Source organism: Malus sylvestris, chromosome 2 (genome assembly GCF_916048215.2).
Source record: "Malus sylvestris chromosome 2, drMalSylv7.2, whole genome shotgun sequence".
Lineage (NCBI taxonomy): Eukaryota > Viridiplantae > Streptophyta > Magnoliopsida > Rosales > Rosaceae > Malus > Malus sylvestris.
This window is the reverse complement of record NC_062261.1, coordinates 29,238,746-29,250,877: the sequence shown is the minus strand read 5'-3', so window position 1 is coordinate 29,250,877 and position 12,132 is coordinate 29,238,746. Positions and strand designations below refer to the sequence as shown.

Below are 12,132 nucleotides of genomic sequence, written 5' to 3'. Positions count from 1 at the left end.
TAAAGCATTTAAAGTATTTCATAAAAGAAACACCGGTTATATGCTTCTTCCAGGAAGCACTTTAAGTTATTTTTTTCAGAATTTACTTGCGTTTTTATTAAGGATTGGTTCAAAAAATATATTCACCAAAACCGCTTTCAGTTAGTTTAAAAGCATTTCCAAACGAGTCCTAAATCATTTTTTTTTTTTAAAAAGGGGACTAAAAGCTAAGCTCAAATAAAACTATTCAATAATAAATCCACTGGGACAAATCAAGTCGATTTTCATGAACAAAATTAACTGAACAAGGAGGATTATCAAAGTAAAACTGTCTAAATTTAAATCAAGACTACAAGCAGTGGCGAAACCAAAAATAATTAGGGAATGAGACAAAATTTATAACAGTAAAAGGCACCAACTTGTTTTATTACGAGCTCTTTAGCTTAGTTTTCAGAAACCAAATAAAAATGCCAACTTGTCTTTGTATAGCTAAAAATTATGTGTGAAAAAAAATTGGGGGTTTTGAGTTTCCAGGTTTGAAGCTATTAATAATCATACAAGTCGTCATCAATAATATTGTCGTGGTTTTCCGGATTCTCCCCCATCGTACCAGATCTAAAAGAAGACGTTACCCTTGAAAGTAATTCACTATTTCTCTTTTCAACTTTGGTTAATATGATCGATACCTTACAAAAATGGAATCAATATTTTTTCAGGTCGTATTGCCATAAATTGCTGATTTTCAAATGGGATACTACACATATGCCTTGGGAGGGTTTACTAAGAACCCTATATTAACAGAGTTTTTGGAAGCTTCACACTAATCCAATAGTTCTATGGCAAGAGTTTCACTGTACATCAAATTTTCGTCCGGCAGTGTACGCTAATGTGTCTGAAACTTAACATGCAGTAATATATGCTGTAGGGGCGTTTCTGTCATTGCCCAAAGTTGCATCTAGCTTGTAAAGTAGAATTACTCCGTGTTTGTTTTGATCCCACATCGGCTACATAAGAAATTGTGTAGTCAAGGGGTCCTCCCAGCTATTGGACTAGTCTTTTGGGTTGGGCTCTTCCCTTGGGCTTGAGTACCTAACATTGGTATCAGAGCCTAGGTTCCCGACGCTGCGGAACTTGACGAGTGGTGCCACCTTGAGAGTATGGGTTCCCAAGGGACTTGGCAACTGGTGCCTTCGTGGGCATTGGGTCTTCCAAAGGGTGGTGTAATGTTATGATCCCACATCGGCTACATAAGAAATTGTGTAGTGGTACTTAAGTGCAAAGGGTCCTCCCAGCTATTGGACTAGTCTTTTGGGTTGGGCTCTTCCCTTGGGCTTAAGTACCTAACAATGTTCGATGCATATTTTGGAGGTGCAACTCCTTGTTTTCTTGAAAAATTTTGACCGGACCAAACCTTCTCGTTAGGCAAACGAATTATTACATTATGTCGTGTGGATAAATACATGAAATGCCCTGTAATGAGTTGTAAACGCGAATTTCCTGTGGCAAATCAAATAGAACACATGTACACAATAATATTTGTATTAATGATTGTTTAGCGTTACAATATCTGATGGGGTGTGATATCCACACACCCCATTTTACTTCTCACACACCCTTTTAATTTTCGGCCGTTGGATTGAATGAATTAAAGATTGAATGAATTAAAGAAGATCAACGGACAGAAATTAACAATGGGTGTGTGAGAAGTAATTTGGGGTGTGTGGATAGCACACCCCTATCTGATTACAAATTTGATCTTCGGGATGCAAAGTTTTTGTGTAGGAAATGTTGGTATGAGACTCGCAATGACTTGATATTGGATGAACAGATGTCGCAAGGTTTTGGCTAGTGGCGATAGAAAAACTGGCATGTATAGTTGTGCTTGATGATTCTCAAGGGTGTGACGAAGAACGCATAGAGCTTTCTGAGTCTTTTGAGTGTTCAAGATTGTTTAAGGCTTGAAAGTTTGAGCGTCTGGGCGTGAGAATGAATTTTTGACCCCTTTCTTTGTCTTGGAGCCTCGTATTTATAGGCTCTCCAAGTCTTACCTACGACTTTGGCCTTGATTGTGGACTTGATTAATTGATGAAAGAGTCAAGACTTAATTTGTGACTTGGATCATGATTTGACTCCATCTATTAATATTTGAATTAATCAAATAAAAATCATATATCAATCTTCCCCAATTTGGTATTTTCTTTTGTTTTAAATTTAAATTTATTAATTTGGTTAATTAAATTAAAATCAAATAATTTCTTAATTACTTTCCGCCAAGTATTGACACATATCCCTCTTGATGACTCGTCAAATTTTGATGAGTCACATGCCATGTGTACGATTTGTGAGACACACATGACACATACCACATAAGTCTTGGCATGTCGAACCTTTAATGTGCTGATAAACATTTATTTCATCAAAATTTCATATGTCTACAAATTTCCTTATAAATTGCAATAAGCCAGTTGAAACCCCTGAACTATAGGCTCGATTACAAGTTGGAAGCTTGATGCCAACTCTCAAGAGGTTTGTGTAAGGTAAATTATGAGAATGCGGAAAGAATCAAAGAGAAAAAAAGCACATAATGGAAATTATGAAATGTGTAAATAAATTAAAGAGAAAAAAGGTAAATTAAAAAGTATTTCATTTTATCGTGGTCGTTTCCTCCCAAAAAAATATAAAACTTGTATGAAGCTGAGATGCCAAGTCAGCAGGATATCAGATCAATCTCACTATCGTATCAATATGACATCTTTTGATTGGACTGCCCTACAAGTCTAACCGCATAACGGTCCAAGCAAAAATTTCCTCGGTGATACGAAGACATTGGCATAAAAGAGGGTGCATTCATGAATAAATGTTAGGCAAAAACCGGTGCAATAAACTCAGATTCAAACAATAAAACAGCATTATCTTCAAATTCTTTGGTGCAAAGATTACACCTTATTGTATGTCATCCCAAAGCCAAGAGGATATAAAGGGTCTGCAGCATGCATAGGCAGTTGTTCAACCCTTTTAAACTATGTCACCGGGAGTCTACCCTCGAAGTCAAAATCTCCAAAGATTGCATCTACAATTCCCTCTCCTTCAGTACCAGGAAGCCAAGCAGCAACAAGAGCATCCATCTTTTCCAAGAGCCAGGGCTCTAAAACTAAGGGTCTTCCAGAAATCAGAATCGCCAAGACGGGAATTCTGTCAGCAGTCGAGCTTATGACATCAGTTCCATTGAACGGGATCACAAGCTCTGAACTGTAACCCCTGCCTTATGCATACGGAGCTTCACCAACAACCACAATCGCAAAAGAGATATCTTGACGCGCTAAGGTGTCTGCTGACGAATACAACAACAACAACAACAACAACAACAACAACAACAAAGCCTTTTCCCACTAAGTGGGGTCGGCTATATGAATCCTAGAACGCCATTGCGCTCGGTTTTGTGTCATGTCATCCGTTAGATCCAAGTACTCTAAGCCTTTTCTTAGAGTCTCTTCCAAAGTTTTCCTAGGTCTTCCTCTACCCCTTCGGCCCTGAACCTCTGTCCCGTAGTCACATCTTCGAACCGGAGCGTCAGTCGGCCTTCTTTGCACATGTCCAAATCACCGGAACCGATTTTCTCTCATCTTTCCTTCAATTTCGGCTACTCCTACTTTACCTCGGATATCCTCATTCTCAATCTTATCCTTTCTCGTGTGCCCACACATCCCACGAAGCATCCTCATCTCCGCTACACCCATTTTGTGTACGTGTTGATGTTTCACCGCCCAACATTCTGTGCCATACAACATCGCTGGCCTTATTGCCGTCCTATAAAATTTTCCCTTGAGCTTCAGTGGCCTACGACGGTCACACAACACGCCGGATGCACTCTTACACTTCATCCATCCAGCTCGTATTCTATAGTTGAGATCTCCATCTAATTCTCCGTTCTCTTGCAAGATAGATCTTAGGTAACGAAAACGGTCGCTTTTTGTGATCTTCGCTAGATTGCTCCGGTCATTAGTGTGGATAAGTATATAAATGGATAGAGATAGGAAAGCAAACACAAGATGTACGTGGTTCACCCAGATTGGCTACGTCCACGGAATAGAAGAGTTCTCATTAATTGTGAAGGGTTTACACAAGTACATAGGTTTAAGCTCTCCTTTAGTGAGTACAAGTGAATGATTTAGTACAAATGACATTAGAGTACAAATGACATTAGAGTACAAATGACATTAGGAAATATTGTGGGAGAATGATCTCGTAATCACGAAACTTCTAAGTATCGGAGTGTGGTATCATCTTGACTTGCCTTATCTGTCTCATAGGTAGATGTGGCAGCTTCTCTGGAAGTACTCTTCCTCCATCCAGGGGTGGTATCTTTAATTGGTGGAGATGCACAAGGTAATGTATCAATTTCACTTGAAGCTTACTTGTAGTTTCAGGCTTAGTCAAGCGCGATACAAACCATGTAGTAGGAGTCCCCCAAGTCATCGAGCTAGGGGATCTGCTGAAAGAGGTGACAGACAAGGTAAGCAATCAGAGCTCCGGCTGATTGTTCACCTTCTCCCCATCTTGCAGCAGCATGAAGGATAAAGAGAAGAAAAATGAGAAGAGATGATATAGGATACTTTTGCTTTTGAAGAAGTAGCTTTCCACAGGCTTATTCTTGAACTGAGCTGGAGGGTTTTCTGGTTTCCTCTAGAGTATAAGGCCGACTGAAGAATTTGAGGGTCAAAACAAGTCCATCAAATCTAGAGTACGTTCGACCCTGCTGATATGGGATACTTTTGCTTTTGACAGAGTAATGGATGTATAGGCACGTGTGCTGTTACGCTTGTCTCCACATGCTTCCTTGTATCCTTCGCACTTGCCCTATCTGTTCCTCAAGCAGATGCGGTATCTTCCCTGGAAACATAAGATGTTGAAGATGAGTACTCGAGAGAAATGCCAGGTAAGTAATCAGGTAAGGGGTTCCAGGCAGTCAGTTCCTGATTGGGAGCTTGATTTCAAGTGCTGACTGATTGCTCTCTTTCTCCTTGTCTTGCAGGTAAAAACAAGGCCAAAGGAAAAGACAGGGAAAAAGCATGATATGGGATACTCTTGCTTTTAACCCTGATGATATGAGATATTCTTGCTCTAGTATAGCTTGTTTGCAGAGGTATTATCAGGGGGAAAGAAAGCTGAATATTTCGAAAGGCTTCGTTGGGAGTGCCCTCTCAGATATGAGGAAGGGTTAAGCATTTTTGCAGGTATGCCTGTTCGTTGGGGATGGAGGTCGATATATATAGGAGTCTCCCTAACAACAAGTAGTAATGCTATTCCTTTACCCTGCTTGGTCATAGCACGGTAGTGGGAGCTGCCAGCTTCACATGTTTTAACTCTGTTAGAGCACTTTGAAAAAGTGGCATGTGGTATCTGGCTCTCGAGATTCGGAGAACGATGCTTCTTCGATTTTTGAGAAAGCAATCATGCTGGGGGTCTGGCTCTCGAGATTCGGGGAGCAGTGTCTCTTCGATTTTTGAGAAAGTAATCATGTTGGGAGTCTGGCTCTCGAGATTCGGAGGGCGGTGCCTCTTCGATTTTGGAGTAAGCAATCTTGTTGGGAGTGTTTTCTCGGATGTGAGTAAAGGTTCGGCATGTTTGCTAGTCTACCTTGCCACGAAGCACGGAGGTTGACACACAGGGACTTTCCAATTATCCAGCAGTGGTACTGTTCCTTTACCCTTGTGGGTAATAATATGGTAGCTAGACCTTCAAAATTTATGTGTCTAAACTTTGTTAGTGCTATTTCTTTGCTATTCTTTTACCTTTCTTGGTCAGAGCGATATAGTGGGAGCTGCAAGCTTCACGTGCTCAACTTTGGCAGAGACTTTGGCAAAGTTATCTGTGGTACCCATGAGCTATTGTTGCGTGTGGGAAATGGGTGATTGAACAGTAAGATTCATGTGTTTTCAACTTCACCAGAAGTTTTCGACAGAATGCCCATAATTTCCGCAAAGCTGAGTGTGCGTGTGACAGGTGCTGACAAGGCTAGAAAAGTAGGTGCCTCTTCGATTTCTGAGATCGGCCCTCGTGATCTCTGAGCAGCCCAGCTTTTGAGAAAGCGAGCGCCTCTTTGATTGATTCGGAGAACGATGCCTCTTCGATTTTTGAGAAAGCAATCATGCTGGGGGTCTGGCTCTCGAGATTCGGGGAGCAGTGTCTCTTCGATTTTTGAGAAAGTAATCATGTTGGGAGTCTGGCTCTCGAGATTCGGAGGGCGGTGCCTTTTCGATTTTGGAGCAAGCAATCTTGTTGGAAGTGTTTTCTCGAATGTGAGTAAAGGTTGGGCATGTTTGCTAGTCTACCTTGCCACGAAGCACAGAGGTTGACATACAGGGACTTTCCAATTATCCAGCAATGGTACTGTTCATTTACCCTCTCTTCGATTTTTGAGAAAGTAGTCATGTTGGGAGTCTGGCTCTCGAGATTCGGAGGACGGTGCCTCTTCGATTTTGGAGCAAGCAATCTTATTGGGAGTGTTTTCTCGAAAATGTGAGTAAAGGTTGGGCATGTTTGCTAGTCTACCTTGCCATAAGGCACAGAGGTTGACACACAGGGACTTTCCAATTATCCAGCAGTGGTACTGTTCCTTTACCCTTGTGGGTAATAATATGGTAGCTAGACCTTCAAAATTTATGGGTCTAAACTTTGTTAGTGCTGTTTCTTTGCTATTATTTTACCCTTCTTGGTCAGAGCGATGTTGTGGGAGCTGCAAGCTTCACGTGCTCAACTTTGGCAGAGAACTTTGGCAAAGTTATCTGTGGTACCCATGAGCTATTGTTGCGTGTGGGAAGTGGGTGATTGGACAGTAAGATTCATGTGTTTTCTACTTCCCCAGAAGTCTTCGACAGAATACCCATAATTTCCGCAAAGCTGAGTGTGCGTGTGACAGGTGCTGACAAGGCTGGAAAAGTAGGTGCCTCTTCGATTTCTGAGATCGGCCCTCGTGGTCTCTGAGAAGCCCAGCTTTTGAGAAAGTGAGCGCCTCTTCGATTTCTGAGATTGGCTTTCATGGTCTTTGAGCAGCCCAACTTTTGAGAAAGCAAACACCTCTTCGATTTATGAGATCACCCTCGTGGTCTCTAAGCAGCCCAGCTTTTGAGAAAGCAAACGCCTCTTCGATTTCTGAGCAGGCGCCTCTTCGATGTCTGAAGCTCCGTCGAGTGCAGCTTTTTATAGGGGCTAGCATTAAGTTCCAAAGCACACTTGAATCTCCACCAGTAGAAGCTCCATTCTTGCACTTCTAAGATCTTGATTTGTCCGACTTCTTCTCTCTTCAACACCTTTGAAAATGTATGGCCCCTCCGACCGTCGTTTTGACTTGAACCTTGTTGAAGAGGCAGCCCCGCCTTCTCCAGACAACATATGGCGCCCATCCTTCGTCTCCCCTACTGGTCCTCTTACCGTTGGGGATTCCGTGATGAAGAATGATATGACCGCTGCGGTGGTGGCCAGGAACCTTCTCACTCCCAAAGATAACAAACTACTTTCCAAACGGTCTGATGAGTTAGCTGTTAAGGATTCGCTGGCTCTCAGTGTTCAGTGTGCAGGTTCTGTGTCTAATATGGCCCAACGCCTATTTGCTCGAACCCGCCAAGTTGAATCATTGGCGGCCGAAGTGATGAGTCTCAAACAGGAGATTAGAGGGCTCAAGCATGAGAATAAACAGTTGCACCGACTCGCACATGACTATGCTACAAACATGAAGAGGAAGCTTAACCAGATGAAGGAAACTGATGGTCAGGTTTTACTTGATCATCAGAGATTTGTGGGTTTGTTCCAAAGGCATTTATTGCCTTCGTCTTCTGGGGCTGTACCGCGTAATGAAGCTCCAAATGATCAACCTCTGATGCCTCCTCCTTCTAGGGTTCTGTCCAATACTGAGGCTCCGAATGATCCCCCTTCGATGCCTTCTCTTTCTGGGGCTCTACCGACTGCTGAGACTTCTCCTAAGCAACCTTTGTGAATGCTCCATCTTGTTTGTTTATTTTGACTCATGTATATGTACATATTTGTAGCTTATCGGGGATATCAATAAATAAGTTTTCCTTCATTTCAACGTATTGTGTTAAATACACCAAAGCCTTCTTCGCTAAGTTCTTTGAATATTTTTTTTTTTGTTGAAGCTTGTATGTTGAAGCTTTCTGAGTGGAGCATGTAGATTGGGGTAGTGTTCCCTTAATTTTCCGAGTGAGGAAAACTTCTCGGTTGGAGACTTGGAAAATCCAAGTCACTGAGTAGGATCGGCTATATGAATCTTAGAACGCCATTGTGCTCGGTCCTGTGTCATGTCTTTCGTTAGATCCAAGTACTCTAAGTCTTTTCTTAGAGTCTCTTCCAAAGTTTTCCTAGGTCTTCCTCTACCCCTTCGGCCCTGAACCTCTGTCCCATAGTCGCATCTTCTAATCGGAGCGTCAGTAGGCCTTCTTTGCACATGTTCAAACCACCGTAATCGATTTTCTCTCATCTTTCCTTCAATTTCGGCTACTCCTACTTTACCCCGGATATCCTCATTCCTAATCTTATCCTTTCTCGTGTGCCCACACATCCAACGAAGCATCCTCATCTCCGCTACACCCATTTTGTGTACGTGTTGATGCTTCACCGCCCAACATTCTGTGCCATACAGCATCGCCGGCCTTATTGCCGTCCTATAAAATTTTCCCTTGAGCTTCAGTGGCATACGGCGGTCACACAACACACCAGATGCACTCTTCCACTTCATCCATCCAGCTTGTATTCTATGGTTGAGATCTCCATCTAATTTTCCGTTCTTTTGCAAGATAGATCCTAGGTAACGAAAACTGTCGCTCTTTGGTATTTCTTGATCTCCGATTCTCACCCCTACCTCGTTTTGGCCTCCATTTGCACTGAACTTGCACTCCATATATTCTGTCTTTGATCGGCTTAGGCGAAGACCTTTAGATTCCAACACTTCTCTCCAAAGGTTAAGCTTTGCATTTACCCCTTCCTGAGTTTCATCTATCAACACTATATCGTCTGCGAAAAGCATACACCAAGGAATATCATCTTGAATATGTCCTGTTAACTCATCCATTACCAACGCAAAAAGGTAAGGACTTAAGGATGAGCCTTGATGTAATCCTACAGTTATGGGAAAGCTTTCGGTTTGTCCTTCATGAGTTCTTACGGCAGTCTTTGCTCCTTCATACATATCCTTTATAGCTTGGATATATGCTACTCGTACTCCTTTCTTCTCTAAAATCCTCCAAAGAATGTCTCTTGGGACCCTATCATACGCTTTTTCCAAATCTATAAAGACCATGTGTAAATTCTTTTTCCCATCTCTATATCTTTCCATCAATCTTCGTAAGAGATAGATTGCCTCCATGGTTGAGCGCCCTGGCATGAACCCGAATTGGTTGTCCGAAACCCGTGTCTCTTGCCTCAATCTATGCTCAATGACTCTCTCCCAGAGCTTCATTGTATGACTCATTAACTTAATACCCCTATAGTTCATGCAATTTTGTACGTCGCCCTTATTCTTGTAGATAGGCACCAAAGTGCTTGTTCGCCACTCATTTGGCATCTTCTTCGTTTTCAAAATCCTATTGAAAAGGTCAGTGAGCCATGTTATACCTGTCTCTCCCAAAACTTTCCACACTTCGATTGGTATATCGTCTGGGCCTATTGCTTGTCTATGCTTCATCTTCTTCAAAGCTACAACCACTTCTTCCTTCCTGATTCGACGATAAAAAGAGTAGTTTCTACACTCTTCTGAGTTACTCAACTCCCCTAAAGAAGCACTCATTTCAGGTCCTTCATTGAAAAGATTATGAAAATAACCTCTCCATCTGTCTTTAACCGCGTTCTCTGTAGCAAGAACCTTTCCATCCTCATCCTTGATGCACCTCACTTGGTTTAGGTCCCTTGTCTTCTTTTCCCTTGCTCTAGCTAGTTTATAGATATCCAACTCTCCTTCTTTGGTATCTAGTCGTTTATACATATCGTCGTAAGCCGCTAACTTAGCTTCTCTGACAGCTTTCTTCGCCTCTTGCTTCGCTTTTCTATACCTTTCACCATTTTCATCGGTCCTCTCCTTGTATAAGGCTTTACAACATTCCTTCTTAGCCTTCACCTTTGTTTGTACCTCCTCATTCCACCACCAAGATTCCTTTTGGTGTGGGGCAAAGCCCTTGGACTCTCCTAATACCTCTTTTGCTACTTTTCGGATACAACTAGCCATGGAATCCCACATTTGGCTAGCTTCCCCCTCTCTATCCCACACACATTGGGTGATTACCTTCTCTTTGAAAATGGCTTGTTTTTCTTCTTTTAGATTCCACCATCTAGTCCTTGGGCACTTCCAAGTCTTGTTCTTTTGTCTCACTCTTTTGATATGTACATCCATCAACAACAAGCGATGTTGATTAGCCACGCTCTCTCCTGGTATAACTTTGCAATCCTTACAAGTTATACGATCCCCTTTCCTCATTAGAAGAAAATCTATTTGTGTTTTTGACGACCCACTCTTGTAGGTGATCACATGTTCTTCTCTCTTCTTAAAGAAGGTGTTGGCTAAGAAGAGATCATATGCCATTGCAAAATCCAAGATAGCTTCCCCATCCTCGTTTCTCTCCCCAAAACCATGGCCACCATGAAAACCTCCATAGTTGCCTGTCTCCCTGCCCACGTGTTCATTTAAATCTCCTCCTATAAATAACTTCTCCGTCTGAGCAATTCCTTGCACCAAGTCTCCAAGGTCTTCCCAAAATTTCTCCTTCGAACTCGTATCCAACCCTACTTGAGGTGCGTACGCACTAATCACATTGATAAGTTCTTGTCCTATTACAATCTTGATTGCCATGATTCTATCTCCTACCCTCTTGACATCTACAACATCTTGTGTCAAGGTCTTGTCCACGATGATGCCAACACCGTTTCTCGTTCTATTTGTGCCCGAATACCAAAGTTTAAACCCTGAGTTTTCTAGATCCTTTGCCTTACTACCAACCCACTTAGTTTCTTGTAGGCACATAATATTTATCCTTCTCCTCACCATAACTTCCACTACTTCCATAGATTTTCCCGTTAAGGTTCCTATATTCCACGTTCCTAAACGCATTTTGCTCTTTTGAACTCTACCCTTCTGTCCTAGCTTCTTCACCCTCCCCCGTCTAATAGGATCAAAGTACTTCTTTTGTGTGTCCCGTGTAAAGTTGATAGGAGCATATGCTCCCAAACAACTTTGAGTGGAGTCGTTCGAAAAGAAGTTTCTACGGCCCCCTTGCTCATTTAACACTGCATCCGGGTGCCGATGGAGATACAGCGACCCTTGCTCACTTATCACTGTGCTCGGGCCACACAGCGCGCCACTTACGGGTGACGCCCTAGCTTTAGCGCGATTTTGTTCTGGATTCATTTTCATAAGGATTCGACGTGATCATGGAGTGCCGGCTGTCGACTACCTGACGCCCTCCCCCTCCTCCTTTATCCGGGCTTGGGACCGGCCATGTAAAATTACATAGGCGGAGTTAAGGTGTCTGCTGACGAATATTTCTCGTAAATTATTTCTGTATCTTCTCCAACTGCCATCTTAATAGCTTCCAAGATGGTTGTCCCTAAACATGTACATGTGCTAATAAATTAGGGTAATAAAGGCAATGAGGAGATGTAAATGCTGATTTACAATCTATCAATTTAAGGCCAAGATTATACTATCCGTTAAAAGTAGTAATAGCCAGAATTCTTCAAAAACCTTTCAAGAATTCTGGGTTCGAAACTTGAGAATTTAAACTTTTTAAAAAGCGAAATCCTAATCTTTTAAGTCACACTGATCACAGTTAGTCTCTCAATTATAAAAAAAAAAAAAAAAAGGATATAGCGACATGATTCCATACCGATTGTTATCTGGCCGCTGCTACCATATTTTGTAGCCGTCCATCCTCCACATTGATTTCCAAGATCATCGGCATGAGTTCCAGTAACAAGTATTCTTTTAGCATTTCTGTCTAATGGAAGAAAAGGTTTCATTGGGTCCTTTCCGTTCTTCAACAGAACCAATGACCTGCGAACTGCTTCACGTGCTAGATCTCTGTGCAACTGCACACAAGAATCATTAAGCAAAACTAATTCACTAGTACTAACTTGATTCGAACTGGTTTT

At 42.0% G+C, this 12,132-nt stretch overlaps 1 long non-coding RNA gene across 1 annotated transcript; it reads left to right on the top strand.

Moving 5' to 3' along the window:
- The first annotated feature begins 3,019 nt into the window (after positions 1-3,019).
- LOC126587272 (uncharacterized) lies at positions 3,020-11,687 on the top strand. The gene is made up of 2 exons (XR_007611018.1): positions 3,020-3,303; positions 11,507-11,687. It is a non-coding gene; the product is annotated as an uncharacterized LOC126587272 (long non-coding RNA).
- The last annotated feature ends 445 nt before the right edge of the window (positions 11,688-12,132 follow it).